Source organism: Crinia signifera, chromosome 8 (assembly GCF_055691185.1).
Source record: "Crinia signifera chromosome 8, ASM5569118v1, whole genome shotgun sequence".
In the NCBI taxonomy this organism is placed as follows: Eukaryota; Metazoa; Chordata; class Amphibia; order Anura; family Myobatrachidae; genus Crinia; species Crinia signifera.
This window is the reverse complement of record NC_139224.1, coordinates 179,735,678-179,752,158: the sequence shown is the minus strand read 5'-3', so window position 1 is coordinate 179,752,158 and position 16,481 is coordinate 179,735,678. Positions and strand designations below refer to the sequence as shown.

The window sequence follows — 16,481 nt, the reverse complement described above, 5'->3', positions numbered from 1 at the left end:
CCCTGTCAGCAAATCCACCAATCAAATCTGACATTCTGACGTGAGCAAAAATCTTCCATTAAGCTTTCTCATTGCTGTGGTGATTGCTCAGAGCCATTGCAGCAGTGACAGGAAGTACTGAGGAAGCCAACGCACCCTGACAATGTCACCGCCATAACACTGACCTCATGTCTGCAGAACCTGCTGATTGGTCCTTTATCCTAGCGCTGTTGTGCCCACTGCATGCCATAGCTAGGGCTAGTGACGTCTATATACTATAGTATGCGTGTATGTATGTAAGCATGTACATCTACACAGGCATGCACATATGGAGGAGGGGGCATCTGAGCCGTAACAGTGTAATGTGGGCTAGGTGACATGAGGGAGATTGCTAGACTAATGAGGGAGAGAGGGAGATTGCTGCTATGTCAGGGAGTCTCCTGCAGAATGCAGGAGGGGAGGTAACTATGATGTAACGGTGTAATGTGGGCTAGGTGACATGAGGGAGATTTCTAGACTAATGAGGGAGAGAGGGAGATTGCTGTTATGTCAGGGAGTCTCCTGCAGAATACAGGAGGGGAGGTAACTATGATGTAACAGTGTAATGTGGGCTAGGTGACATGAGGGAGATTGCTAGACTAATGAGGGAGAGAGGGAGATTGCTGCTATGTCAGGGAGTCTCCTGCAGAATGCAGGAGGGGAGGTAACTATGATGTAACAGTGTAATGTGGGCTAGGTGACATGAGGGAGATTGCTAGACTAATGAGGGAGAGAGGGAGATTGCTGTTATGTCAGGGAGTCTCCTGCAGAATGCAGGAGGGGAGGTAACTATGATGTAACAGTGTAATGTGGGCTAGGTGACATGAGGGAGATTGCTAGACTAATGAGGGAGAGGGGGAGATTGCTGCTATGTCAGGGAGTCTCCTGCAGAATGCTGGAGGGGAGGTAACTATGATGTAACAGTGTAATGTGGGCTAGGTGACATGAGGGAGATTGCTGCTATGTCAGGGAGAGAGGGAGATTGCTGCTATGTCAGGGAGTCTCCTGCAGAATGCAGGAGGATAGGCAACTATGGAGCCGGCAGGATTGGCGCCCACTGCCTGGCATACCTCAGTGGTCCCCGCTTGTCCTGTCTGGATGCCTGCCCAATACATACAGTTACAGCCTTGATGGTAGTAGAGGCCCAGGAATCAGGGTTCTGGTGTTTGAACCCCAAACTAAAGCCCTCGAGCAGGCAGAAAGATACTGAAGCGATGACAGTAACATCTATATTATGGGCATGTACAGTATTTTAATGTTATTATAAATTGTGTTTTAGTGTCCGAATATTACTTTTTGCTTTTTTATTTAAAATGCAAGTGGTACAAGTGGAAGACGTGGCCCAGCCCTCGTGACACGTGGCACCATACATTACATAAGTCCGGAATGAAATGGTTTTCCCCTGGAGCACAGTACTCTCTGTATGACGCTGCAGGTTCTGTACTATAGCAAACATCTATACAAGACACTTACACCATCATTCCCTGGGTAACAACATCCACTGATAAACGTCATCAGATCACACATATCACAAGGGACGCCAGTGTATAGGGACACACACACCCACAGCCAGGGTATAGGGACACACCCACAGCCAGGGTATAGGGACACACACACCCACAGCCAGGGTATAGGGACACACCCACAGCCAGTGTATAGGGACACCCACAGCCAGTGTATAGGGACACACACACCCACAGCCAGTGTATAGGGACACACACACCCACAGCCAGGGTATAGGGACACACCCACAGCCAGTGTATAGGGACACACCCACAGCCAGTGTATAGGGACGGACACACCCACAGCCAGTGTATAGGGACGGACACACCCACAGCCAGTGTATAGGGACGGACACACCCACAGCCAGTGTATAGGGACGGACACACCCACAGCCAGTGTATAGGGACGGACACACCCACAGCCAGTGTATAGGGACGGACACACCCACAGCCAGTGTATAGGGACGGACACACCCACAGCCAGTGTATAGGGACGGACACACCCACAGCCAGTGTATAGGGACGGACACAGCCACAGCCAGTGTATAGGGACGGACACAGCCACAGCCAGTGTATAGGGACGGACACAGCCACAGCCAGTGTATAGGGACGGACACAGCCACAGCCAGTGTATAGGGACAGACACAGCCACAGCCAGTGTATAGGGACACACAGCCACAGCCAGTGTATAGGGACACACAGCCACAGCCAGTGTATAGGGACACACAGCCACAGCCAGTGTATAGGGACACACAGCCACAGCCAGTGTATAGGGACACACAGCCACAGCCAGTGTATAGGGACACACAGCCACAGCCAGTGTATAGGGACACACAGCCACAGCCAGTGTATAGGGACACACAGCCACAGCCAGTGTATAGGGACACACCCACAGCCAGTGTATAGGGACACACCCACAGCCAGTGTATAGGGACACACCCACAGCCAGTGTATAGGGACACACACACCCACAGCCAGTGTATAGGGACACACACAGCCAGTGTATAGGGACACACACACACACAGCCAGTGTATAGGGACACACACACACACAGCCAGTGTATAGGGACACACACACACACACACACACACACACACAGCCAGTGTATAGGGACACACACACACACACACAGCCAGTGTATAGGGACACACACACAGCCAGTGTATAGGGACACACACACACACACACACACACAGCCAGTGTATAGGGACACACACACACACACACACACACACACACACACAACCAGTGTATAGGGACACACCCACAGCCAGTGTATAGGGACACCCCCACAGCCAGTGTATAGGGACACACCCACAGCCAGTGTATAGGGACACACCCACAGCCAGTGTATAGGGACACACCCACAGCCAGTGTATAGGGACACACCCACAGCCAGTGTATAGGGGGACACACACACACACACACAGCCACTGTATAGGGACACACACACACACACACACACACACCCACAGCCAGTGTATAGGGGGACACACACCCACAACCAGTGTATAGGGACACACACACACAGCCAGTGTATAGGGACACACCCGTAGCCAGTGTATAGGGACACACACACAGCCAGTGTATAGGGACACACCCATAGCCAGTGTATAGGGACACACACACACACAGCCACTGTATAGGGACACACACACACACCCACAGCCAGTGTATAGGGGGGACACACACCCACAACCACTGTATAGGGACACACACAGCCAGTGTATAGGGACACACCCGTAGCCAGTGTATAGGGACACACACACAGCCAGTGTATAGGGACACACCCATAGCCAGTGTATAGGGACACACACACACACACACACACACACACACAGCCACTGTATAGGGACACACACACACCCACAGCCAGTGTATAGGGGGGACACACACCCACAACCAGTGTATAGGGACACACACACCCAGCCAGTGTATAGGGACACACCCGTAGCCAGTGTATAGGGACACACACACAGCCAGTGTATAGGGACACACCCATAGCCAGTGTATAGGGACACACACACAGCCAGTGTATAGGGACACACCCGTAGCCAGTGTATAGGGACACCCACACCCACACAGCCAGTGTATAGGGACACACCCGTAGCCAGTGTATAGGGACACACACACACACAGCCACTGTATAGGGACACACACACACACACAGCCAGTGTATAGGGGGGACACACACCCACAACCAGTGTATAGGGACACACACACCCAGCCAGTGTATAGGGACACACACACACAGCCAGTGTATAGGGACACACACACACACACACAGCCAGTGTATAGGGACACACACCCAGCCAGTGTATAGGGACACACCCGTAGCCAGTGTATAGGGACACACACACACACAGCCAGTGTATAGGGACACACACCCAGCCAGTGTATAGGGACACACCCGTAGCCAGTGTATAGGGACACACACACCCACACAGCCAGTGTATAGGGACACACACACACACACAGCCAGTGTATAGGGACACACCCGTAGCCAGTGTATAGGGACACACCCATAGCCAGTGTATAGGGACACACCCGTAGCCAGTGTATAGGGACACACCCGTAGCCAGTGTATAGGGACACACCCGTAGCCAGTGTATAGGGACACACCCATAGCCAGTGTATAGGGACACACCCGTAGCCAGTGTATAGGGACACACCCGTAGCCAGTGTATAGGGACACACCCATAGCCAGTGTATAGGGACACACCCGTAGCCAGTGTATAGGGACACACCCGTAGCCAGTGTATAGGGACACACCCGTAGCCAGTGTATAGGGACACACCCGTAGCCAGTGTATAGGGACACACACACACACACAGCCAGTGTATAGGGACACACACCCAGCCAGTGTATAGGGACACACCCGTAGCCAGTGTATAGGGACACACACACCCACACAGCCAGTGTATAGGGACACACCCGTAGCCAGTGTATAGGGACACACACACAGCCAGTGTATAGGGACACACCCGTAGCCAGTGTATAGGGACACACCCATAGCCAGTGTATAGGGACACACCCATAGCCAGTGTATAGGGACACACCCGTAGCCAGTGTATAGGGACACACCCATAGCCAGTGTATAGGGACACACCCGTAGCCAGTGTATAGGGACACACCCATAGCCAGTGTATAGGGACACACACAAACACAGCCAGTGTATAGGGACACACCCGTAGCCAGTGTATAGGGACACACACACAGCCAGTGTATAGGGACACACCCGTAGTCAGTGTATAGGGACACACCCATAGCCAGTGTATAGGGACACACCCGTAGTCAGTGTATAGGGACACACACACCCACAACGATGCGGTATCAGGAGATGCAGTCCCTGAGGAAGTCTCTGGATGCACCAGATGAAACGCGTCAGGGGACAGTCTGAGTATTGTTCTATGCAGACTCCTGGCAAGAGAAACCCCATCCCCCGAGCACTGGGCTCTATCTGGGCATGAGACACTATGTTATGCTCGAGGGTAATACTCTGGGCAGTCAGGAGTCCTGTGTGTGTGTGTGCCGAGCACTTGGATAACGCCACGCTGCACTGCAGGGAGCAGATGTAACAAGTGCAGAGAGATAGGTGTGTGTGTGTGCCGAGCACTTGGATAACGCCACGCTGCACTGCAGGGGGCAGATGTAACAAGTGCAGAGAGTTAGGTGTGTGTGTGTGTGTGGGGGGTGGGGGGTGGGGGTGGGGGTTCCTAGCTTTTATTCCCATGTCAGGAACAACCCCTATCAGTCGGTTCCATTGATGCCCTCCGGTTCATGTTCATACTGGCTGCAGGGTAGGATTTGGGCATTATACGTTATATAGGGGCTCACTACACTACCAGAGAATAGGACCCCGTATTGTACATTGTGCCACCAGAATACACCAAGGTATGGGCACATGGGGCCAGCAGGTACAGGGCATATTATGGGCACACTGGGTTCTAAAGTATCATACACCAACTACCAGAGAATTACCTATGGTCATGGTGTACGACGTGTGACTAACACCCCATTAATAATACGGTCATTACACACAGATAGAGGGCACTGCCCGGGTCACAGAGTGGGTACAGACTGGAGAAGGGCTGATCTACCCGATCTTACAGCGATACCCCATCTCTCGCTGACGTTATGTGGTAACTCCTGCAGTGCCACACGGACATCACCACGGAACAGAAAGATCCACTATAACAAAACAGGGGATTACACTGTAATATGTGGGTGAGGCGGGCATCACGGGGAAGCCGGAGACCCACGCCAACCTCTGGCTGCCTCAGGACGAGCAGGGTTATGTCCGGGCCCGTGGGTCAAGCAGGCATCAGGGGGAGCCTGGAGGAGACCCACGCCAACTTTTGGCTGCCTCAGGACGAGCAGGGTTATGTCCGGGCCCGTGGGTGAGGCAGGCATCAGGGGGAAGCCTGGAGGAGACCCACGCCAACCTCTGGCTGCCTCAGGACGAGCAGGGTTATGTCCAGGCCTGTGGGTGAGGCAGGCATCACGGGGAAGCCGGAGACCCACGCCAACCTCTGGCTGCTTCAGGACAAACAGCGTTATGTCCAGGCCTGTGGGTGAGGCAGGCATCAGGGGGAAGCCTGGAGGAGACCCACGCCAACCTCTGGCTGCCTCAGGACGAGCAGGGTTATGTCCAGGCCCGTGGGTGAGGCAGGCATCAGGGGGAGCCTGGAGGAGACCCACGCCAACCTCTGGCTGCCTCAGGACGAGCAGGGTTACGTCCGGGCCCGTGGGTGAGGCAGGCATCAGGGGGAAGCCTGGAGGAGACCCACGCCAACCTCTGGCTGCCTCAGGACGAGCAGGGTTATGTCCGGGCCCGTGGGTGAGGCAGGCATCAGGGGGAAGCCTGGAGGAGACCCACGCCAACCTCTGGCTGCCTCAGGACGAGCAGGGTTATGTCCAGGCCCGTGGGTGAGGCAGGCATCAGGGGGAGCCTGGAGGAGACCCACGCCAACCTCTGGCTGCCTCAGGACGAGCAGGGTTACGTCCGGGCCCGTGGGTGAGGCAGGCATCAGGGGGAGCCGGAGACCCACGCCAATCTCTGGCTGCCTCAGGACGAGCAGCGTTATGTCCAGGCCCGTGGGTGAGGCAGGCATCAGGGGGAAGCCTGGAGGAGACCCACGCCAACCTCTGGCTGCCTCAGGACGAGCAGGGTTACGTCCGGGCCCGTGGGTGAGGCAGGCATCAGGGGGAAGCCTGGAGGAGACCCACGCCAACCTCCGGCTGCCTCAGGACGAGCAGGGTTACGTCCGGGCCCGTGGGTGAGGCAGGCATCAGGGGGAAGCCTGGAGGAGACCCACGCCAACCTCTGGCTGCCTCAGGACGAGCAGGGTTATGTCCAGGCCCGTGGGTGAGGCAGGCATCAGGGGGAGCCTGGAGGAGACCCACGCCAACCTCTGGCTGCCTCAGGACGAGCAGGGTTACGTCTGGGCCCGTGGGTGAGGCAGGCATCAGGGGGAAGCCTGGAGGAGACCCACGCCAACCTCTGGCTGCCTCAGGAGGAGCAGGGTTATGTCCAGGCCCGTGGGTGAGGCAGGCATCAGGGGGAAGCCTGGAGGAGACCCACGCCAACCTCTGGCTGCCTCAGGACGAGCAGGGTTATGTCCGGGCCCGTGGGTGAGGCAGGCATCAGGGGGAGCCTGGAGGAGACCCACGCCAACCTCTGGCTGCCTCAGGACGAGCAGGGTTACGTCCGGGCCCGTGGGTGAGGCAGGCATCAGGGGGAAGCCTGGAGGAGACCCACGCCAACCTCTGGCTGCCTCAGGACGAGCAGGGTTATGTCCAGGCCCGTGGGTGAGGCAGGCATCAGGGAAAGCCTGGAGGAGACCCACGCCAACCTCTGGCTGCCTCAGGACGAGCAGGGTTATGTCCAGGCCCAGCCAGGAACGGCAGAAGAAAACTTCCTTTTTCCATGAGTTTTCAGGACCGCTGCAGGTTGCCAAGACAACGGGCGCCATTAGAATACCAATCACCCCTGCTGCATCAAGCACCAAAGCTGCATGCAAATGTGAGGGGCGACTGAGTAAACAGGGAGTCAGTGGGGTCATGGTAGGCAAACACAGTACAAAGCAGCGGGTTATTAATGTCCCACAAGGACCGGGCTCCATGGTAACCGCAATCAGTCCCTATTATGCGAGGGGCCGTGTATATTATGGTCTGCAGGATCCTGCTTGTCACTGTGTTGTGAAATGCAGGACAATACCCGGGGTCACACAGTGACCCAGTTCTGGCCACTTAACCCCAGAAATCCTGCAGGTAGCCGGCGGCAACCATGATCTGAGCCGCCATGTTTGCGCACAGTAGCGGATAAGTTCACACAGCTCCACTGCGTCACACTGCGTAGGTGTCCATTGCTCTGCCCCTGCCCCACAGGGAAATGCTGTGTACCGCTGCGCAAAACAGACCCACAGCGACAGATGAAGCCGATCTGCAAGAGAATGAGGCCCCCTAATCCTCTGCCCCGGCCTCTAAATACAAATCCACTCTGCGGGGACACGGCCCCATCATTTGTGTGCACAGGAAGGAATCCTCCCCCCAAGCTGGACGCACAATCCTGCTCTGCGCGACAGGCAGATTCCTATGCCACACATGGCAATAGCTGAGACAACCGTGGAGCGCAGGTCGCAGTCATACAAAGGAGACGGATATAGGGATACAGTGTCAGACACTGAAAAGGGTTCATTAATGGCCACATAGATCTTGCAGCTAGGACCCACAACCCCCCCCCATTCAATCTCACAGAAAATAAGTGTTTTTCCTCAGAACAAAACTCATTTGTAAAAACATTTGTTTGCAAAAAGCCTGAGAGTTACGAGTGCGTTCGGCGGCGGCCATTGTTGGTGACTGTGGTAGAGCAACATGGCAGCCAGACCTGGGCTGATGGGACATATACCACCAGGGTACGGACAGAGGTCCCACAGTAGGGTTGGGATCATTTGGTCTATTGCATTATGGTCATTAGGTCGACATGCTAAAAGGTCGACATGACTCTAGGTCGACATGATTCTAGGTCGAAAGGTCATTAGTTCGACAGGTCATTAGTTCGACAAGGTCATTAGTTCGACATTGTCTATGTCGACATTCACAAGGTCGACATGGGGTTTTTCACTGTTTTTTTACCTGAATGTCAACACAGTCGACATGGACACAGTTTAAAGTGCACTGCATCCCCTCGCATCGCTCGCTGCGCTCGCGATGCGTCGGGCACGGTGCCTCGCTACGCTCGGCACACTATTTTATTCTCCCACCACGCCCTAGTGGATGGTGGGGCATGAAATACCGCCTGTCGGCACATGTTGGCTCAAAAAACAGTGAAAAACTCCATGTCGACCTTGTGAATGTCGACATAGACAATGTCGAACTAATGACCTTGTCGAACTAATGACCTGTCGAACTAATGACCTTTCGAACTAGAATCATGTCGACCTTTTCCCATGTCGACCTAGAGTCATGTCGACCTTTTAGCATGTCGACCTAATGGATTCGACCTAATGACTGTCGACCATAATGCAGTAGACCAAATGACCGCATCCCCCACAGTATGCACAGAGGTACAAGCATCCCACAGGGTGCAGACAGAGGTCCCACAGCATGCACAGAGGCAGAGGTGTCCCACAGAGTGTGCACAGAGGTCCCACAGCATGCACAGAGGTACAAGCATCCCACAGGGTGCGGACAGAGGTCCCACAACATGCACAGAGGCACAGGTGTCCCACAGAGTGCGCACAGAGGTCCCACAGCATGCGCAGAGGTACAAGCATCCCACAGGGTGCGTACAGAGGTCCCACAGTGCGCACAGAGGCACAGGTGTCCCACAGTGCACACAGAAGCACCACAGCATACACCGAGGCACAGGCGTCCCACAGAGTGCACACAAAGGTACCACAGCATACACAGAGGCACAGGCATCCCCCAGAGTGCATACAGAGGTCACACAGCATACACAGAGGCACAGGTGCCCCACAGAGTGCGCACAGAAGCACCACAGCATACACCGAGGCACAGGCATCCCACAGAGTGCACACAAAGGTACCACAGCATACACAGAGGCACAGGCGTCCCACAGAGTGCACACAGAGGTACAACAGCATACACAGAGGCACAGGTGTCCCACAGAGTGTGCACAGAGGTCACACAGCATGCACAGAGGCACAGGCGTCCCACAGAGTGCACACAGAGGTCCCACAGCATGCACAGAGGCACAGGTGTCCCACAGAGTGCATACAGAGGTCCCACAGCATACACAGAGGCACAGGCGTCCCACAGTGTGCACAGAGGTCCCACAGCATACACAGAGGCACAGGAGTCCCACAGAGTGTGCACAGAGGTCCTACAGCATGCACAGAGGCACAGGTGTCCCACAGTGTGCACAGAGGTCCCACAGCATGCACAGAAGCACATTTGTTTCTGGTTGATAGACCTTCAGTGTCTAGATAGTCAATAGGTCTTCCTCAAGTGGTCGACACACAATAGGCCGACGGTCAAAATGTTGACATAATAAGGTGACCAATCACATTTCAGATTAAATTTAGAACCAACCAGCTATAATATAATGCGACCGCAGTCGAAGGGCCACATGGGGGTCTCTCCTTCACGTTTTCTGGACGTTATGATTCCGAACCATTAATGGGGGGCTGCGACTGCAATCCAAAACATGGCGGCCAAGCGTAGCTGCACAACCAGGGGGCAACCCTAAACACATGGGCGCTTGCATAATGGCGATGCAGGAAGGAACCCTGTACGACCCGCCCCGCACATGCCAGAAAGAATCTGGTGCTGCATTAGGTCCAACATGGAGCATACACTGTAGGGGGGGGGGGGGGAGCAAGGCGGGAGCTAAAACAGGAAACATGACACTAAGCAGGTTGGCATACGATGGGCATACTCTGGGGTCACCTGTGTGATGTACTATAGCGGCATTAGGCATAGACTGGCAAATCATTACTTGGAAGAGCAGAGGAAGTGACCCGCCGTAAACTGTGGAGACCTCGTGTTGCCAGGGGGCACAGCAGACATGCAGAAACCAGTGGGCATGCTGTAAGGTGGGCACAAGCACAGCTGGATCCATTCCACACCACAGCTCCTGAATTAACCGCAGGTGGTAAGCAGTGTGGGAACATAGGCGGTGAAAGGGTGGTAACGCTGGGACTGTGCCACACGCTGAATCTGGGGCTGGCACAACTCTCCCCAAATCGCCAGGCAGCGCAGCCGGCCACCGTACTGCAGGACTCAGCCTCATGCGCGATGTGTCACAGAGATCCCGGGAAGCTCCTGATTAAACACCCGTCAGCGCGGAATCCCCTAGCGACAACCTGCCAGCAAATGTGGTGACACTGATTACTGCAAACAAGGCACAAACCTGTGTCAGCGTAATTAGCAGTGTTGTTACTAAGGGAAACCACGAACATTCCATCCACAGCATTTTATAATTCCCATACTGGCCCACTGCATCTAATGTAGCGTAATGCACAAGCACCACAACGAGTACACAAAGGGAGCACACACTGATCACACTGCACACCAACCCCCCCTCAAGGTGCCACACACAAAGCGATTTTCCCGGTGCGATGTATCCCGCGCATCTCATCGCACAGTACATACAGTACATGTGCAGCACATACTTTTTGTACTGTCTTTTGATCACATGCACAACGCATGCGATGCTATTTTAGCACATATATATATATATATCTTATATATTTGGCTACATCTGTCACTCAAAGTGTGTGAGTGGAGCCTCTGACTCACATGACAGAGAACCAGCCCAGTGAGCCCATAGTGCCAGACACCCTCTGCCTCCCCATGTTGTCCAGGAACCTACTCCACAGCCACCAGGTGAGCGACCCCCACCCCGCCTCCCGCGATTCGCGCCCCCCTCCTCCCGCGATTCATGGCACACACACCCCCCGCGACCCCCTCCCGCGATTCGCACCACCCAGACAGGAATATCTCTATCACATATATAATATACGGTGCTGCATAGATGGGGAGACAGGTATATACTGTATCTATCACACATATAATATACGGTGCTGCACAGGTGGGGAGACAGGTATATACTGTATCTATCAAATATATAATATACAGTGCTGCATAGATGGGGAGACAGGTATATACTGTATCTATCACATATATAATATACAGTGCTGCATAGATGGGGAGACAGGTATATACTGTATCTATCACATATATAATATACGGTGCTGCACAGATGGGGAGACAGGTATATACTGTATCTATCACACATATAATATATGGTGCTGCATAGATGGGGAGACAGGTATGTACTGTATCTATCACACATATAATATACGGTGCTGCATAGATGGGGAGACAGGTATATACTGTATCTATCACACATATAATATACGGTGCTGCACAGATGGGGAGACAGGTATATACTGTATCTAGCACATATATAATATACGGTGCTGCACAGATGGGGAGACAGGAATATCTCTATCACATATATAATATACAGTGCTGCACAGATGGGGAGACAGGTATATACTGTATCTATCACATATATAATATACAGTGCTGCATAGATGGGGAGACAGGTATATACTGTATCTATCACATATATAATATACGGTGCTGCATAGATGGGGAGACAGGTATATACTGTATCTATCACATATGTAATATACAGTGCTGCACAGATGGGGAGACAGGTATATACTGTATCTATCACACATATAATATACGGTGCTGCACAGATGGGGAGACAGGTATATACTGTATCTATCACACATATAATATACGGTGCTGCATAGATGGGGAGACAGGTATATACTGTATCTATCACATATATAATATACGGTGCTGCACAGATGGGGAGACAGGTATATACTGTATCTATCACATATGTAATATACAGTGCTGCACAGATGGGGAGACAGGAATATCTCTATCACATATATAATATACGGTGCTGCTCAGATGGGGAGACAGGTATATACTGTATCTATCACACATATAATATACGGTGCTGCATAGATGGGGAGACAGGTATATACTGTATCTATCACACATATAATATACGGTGCTGCATAGATGGGGAGACAGGAATATCTCTATCACATATATAATATACAGTGCTGCATAGATGGGGAGACAGGTATATACTGTATCTATCACACATATAATATACGGTGCTGCATAGATGGGGAGACAGGTATATACTGTATCTATCACACATATAATATACAGTGCTGCATAGATGGGGAGACAGGAATATCTCTATCACATATATAATATACAGTGCTGCATAGATGGGGAGACAGGTATATACTGTATCTATCACACATATAATATACAGTGCTGCTCAGATGGGGAGACAGGTATATACTGTATCTATCACATATATAATATACGGTGCTGCATAGATGGGGAGACAGGAATATCTCTATCACATATAATATACGGTGCTGCACAGATGGGGAGACAGGTATATACTGTATCTATCACACATATAATATACAGTGCTGCACAGATGGGGAGACAGGTATATACTGTATCTATCACACATATAATATACAGTGCTGCACAGATGGGGAGACAGGTATATACTGTATCTATCACACATATAATATACAGTGCTGCTCAGATGGGGAGACAGGTATATACTGTATCTATCACACATATAATATACAGTGCTGCACAGATGGGGAGACAGGTATATACTGTATCTATCACACATATAATATACGGTGCTGCACAGATGGGGAGACAGGTATATACTGTATCTATCACATATATAATATACGGTGCTGCACAGATGGGGAGACAGGTATATACTGTATCTATCACACATATAATATACAGTGCTGCACAGATGGGGAGACAGGTATATACTGTATCTATCACACATATAATATACAGTGCTGCTCAGATGGGGAGACAGGTATATACTGTATCTATCACACATATAATATACAGTGCTGCACAGATGGGGAGACAGGTATATACTGTATCTATCACACATATAATATACGGTGCTGCACAGATGGGGAGACAGGTATATACTGTATCTATCACATATATAATATACGGTGCTGCACAGATGGGGAGACAGGTATATACTGTATCTATCACACATATAATATACGGTGCTGCATAGATGGGGAGACAGGTATATACTGTATCTATCACATATATAATATACGGTGCTGCACAGATGGGGAGACAGGTATATACTGTATCTATCACATATATAATATACGGTGCTGCACAGATGGGGAGACAGGTATATACTGTATCTATCACACATATAATATACAGTGCTGCACAGATGGGGAGACAGGTATATACTGTATCTATCACACATATAATATACAGTGCTGCTCAGATGGGGAGACAGGTATATACTGTATCTATCACATATATAATATACAGTGCTGCATAGATGGGGAGACAGGTATATACTGTATCTATCACACATATAATATACGGTGCTGCATAGATGGGGAGACAGGTATATACTGTATCTATCACACATATAATATACGGTGCTGCACAGATGGGGAGACAGGTATATACTGTATCTATCACATATATAATATACGGTGCTGCTCAGATGGGGAGACAGGTATATACTGTATCTATCACACATATAATATACAGTGCTGCACAGATGGGGAGACAGGTATATACTGTATCTATCACACATATAATATACGGTGCTGCACAGATGGGGAGACAGGTATATACTGTATCTATCACATATATAATATACGGTGCTGCACAGATGGGGAGACAGGTATATACTGTATCTATCACACATATAATATACGGTGCTGCATAGATGGGGAGACAGGTATATACTGTATCTATCACATATATAATATACGGTGCTGCACAGATGGGGAGACAGGTATATACTGTATCTATCACATATATAATATACGGTGCTGCACAGATGGGGAGACAGGTATATACTGTATCTATCACACATATAATATACGGTGCTGCATAGATGGGGAGACAGGTATATACTGTATCTATCACATATATAATATACGGTGCTGCACAGATGGGGAGACAGGTATATACTGTATCTATCACATATATAATATACGGTGCTGCACAGATGGGGAGACAGGTATATACTGTATCTATCACACATATAATATACGGTGCTGCTCAGATGGGGAGACAGGTATATACTGTATCTATCACACATATAATATACGGTGCTGCATAGATGGGGAGACAGGTATATACTGTATCTATCACATATATAATATACGGTGCTGCACAGGTGGGGAGACAGGTATATACTGTATCTATCACACATATAATATACGGTGCTGCATAGATGGGGAGACAGGTAGATCTCTATCACATATATAATATACGGTGCTGCACAGGTGGGGAGACAATCCAGCACATGTAACCATACATACACAGCACACGGATGGCACACGTTCTCCTCACACACCACAGACCAGGAGCCTCTGCAGCAGCTCACACACAGTATTAGCAGTGTACGGAGAACAAAGCATTTCCCTCATTTAGTAAAGTGGTTGGCAAAGTTGGCACGAGCAGCTCATGCCCCAAGTGACTGGCAGAGATGAGACACAGACTGAGGAGCGAGGTACTGCCTGGCAGGTTATAGAACTGTCCCCCATCTGTCTGTGGGAGTGGGGTCTATGTGACAGGCACTCATCTATCAGATAAGCAGGAGATGATCGGGATTAACCAACTGCAATCAGACCTTGTATTACAGCAGCCGAAGCCCCCAGAGGACCCCACGTGTGGGGAGGCTGCTGCCCCCATATCTGACCCTTACCCCTGTACTCCTCCCTAAAAGATGAGCCATTGCCCACATCACCAAAATCTGACCCTTACCCCTGTACTTCTCCCTGAGGGATGGGCTACTGCCCCCAGCACCAATATCAATTATCAGTATGAGAAAGGGTTACCCCACAGTAACCTCAGTGCTGGCACAGAAAGGGTTACCCCCCCAGTAACCGCAGCGTTGGCACAGAAAGGGTTACCCCCAGTAACCGCAGCGATGGTACAGAAAGGGTTACCCCCAGTAACCGCAGCGATGGTACAGAAAGGGTTACCCCACAGTAACCTCAGTGCTGGCACAGAAAGGGTTACCCCACAGTAACCGCAGCGCTGGCACAGACAGGGTTACCCCACAGTAACCGCAGAGCTGGCACAGACAGGGTTACCCCACAGTAACCTCAGTGCTGGCACAGAAAGGGTTACCCCACAGTAACCGCAGCGCTGGCACAGACAGGGTTACCCCACAGTAACCGCAGCGCTGGCACAGAAAGGGTTACCCCCCCAGTAACTGCAGAGCTGGCACAGACAGGGTTACCCCACAGTAACCTCAGTGCTGGCACAGAAAGGGTTACCCCACAGTAACCGCAGCGCTGGCACAGAAAGGGTTACCCCCCCCAGTAACTGCAGAGCTGGCACAGACAGGGTTACCCCACAGTAACCGCAGCGCTGGCACAGAAAGGGTTACCCCCCAGTAACTGCAGAGCTGGCACAGACAGGGTTACCCCACAGTAACCTCAGTGCTGGCACAGAAAGGGTTACCCCACAGTAACCGCAGCGCTGGCACAGAAAGGGTTACCCCCCCAGTAACTGCAGAGCTGGCACAGACAGGGTTACCCCCCAGTAACTGCAGAGCTGGCACAGACAGGGTTACCCCACAGTAACCGCAGCACTGGCACAGAAAGGGTTACCCCCCAGTAACCGCAGAGCTGGCACAGACAGGGTTACCCCCCAGTAACCGCAGAGCTGGCACAGACAGGGTTACCCCACAGTAACCGCAGCGCTGGCACAGAAAGGGTTACCCCCCCAGTAACTGCAGAGCTGGCACAGACAGGGTTACCCCACAGTAACCGCAGCGCTGGCACAGAAAGGGTTACCCCCCAGTAACCGCAGTGCTGGCACAGAAAGGGTTACCCCCCATTAATTAC

At 51.6% G+C, this 16,481-nt stretch overlaps 1 protein-coding gene across 3 annotated transcripts in view; it reads right to left on the bottom strand.

The window, feature by feature from the left end:
• Positions 1–16,481, bottom strand: part of LRP8 (LDL receptor related protein 8) — a 187,392-nt gene that overhangs the window by 96,055 nt on the left and 74,856 nt on the right. The gene's annotated exons all lie outside the window — the stretch shown is intronic.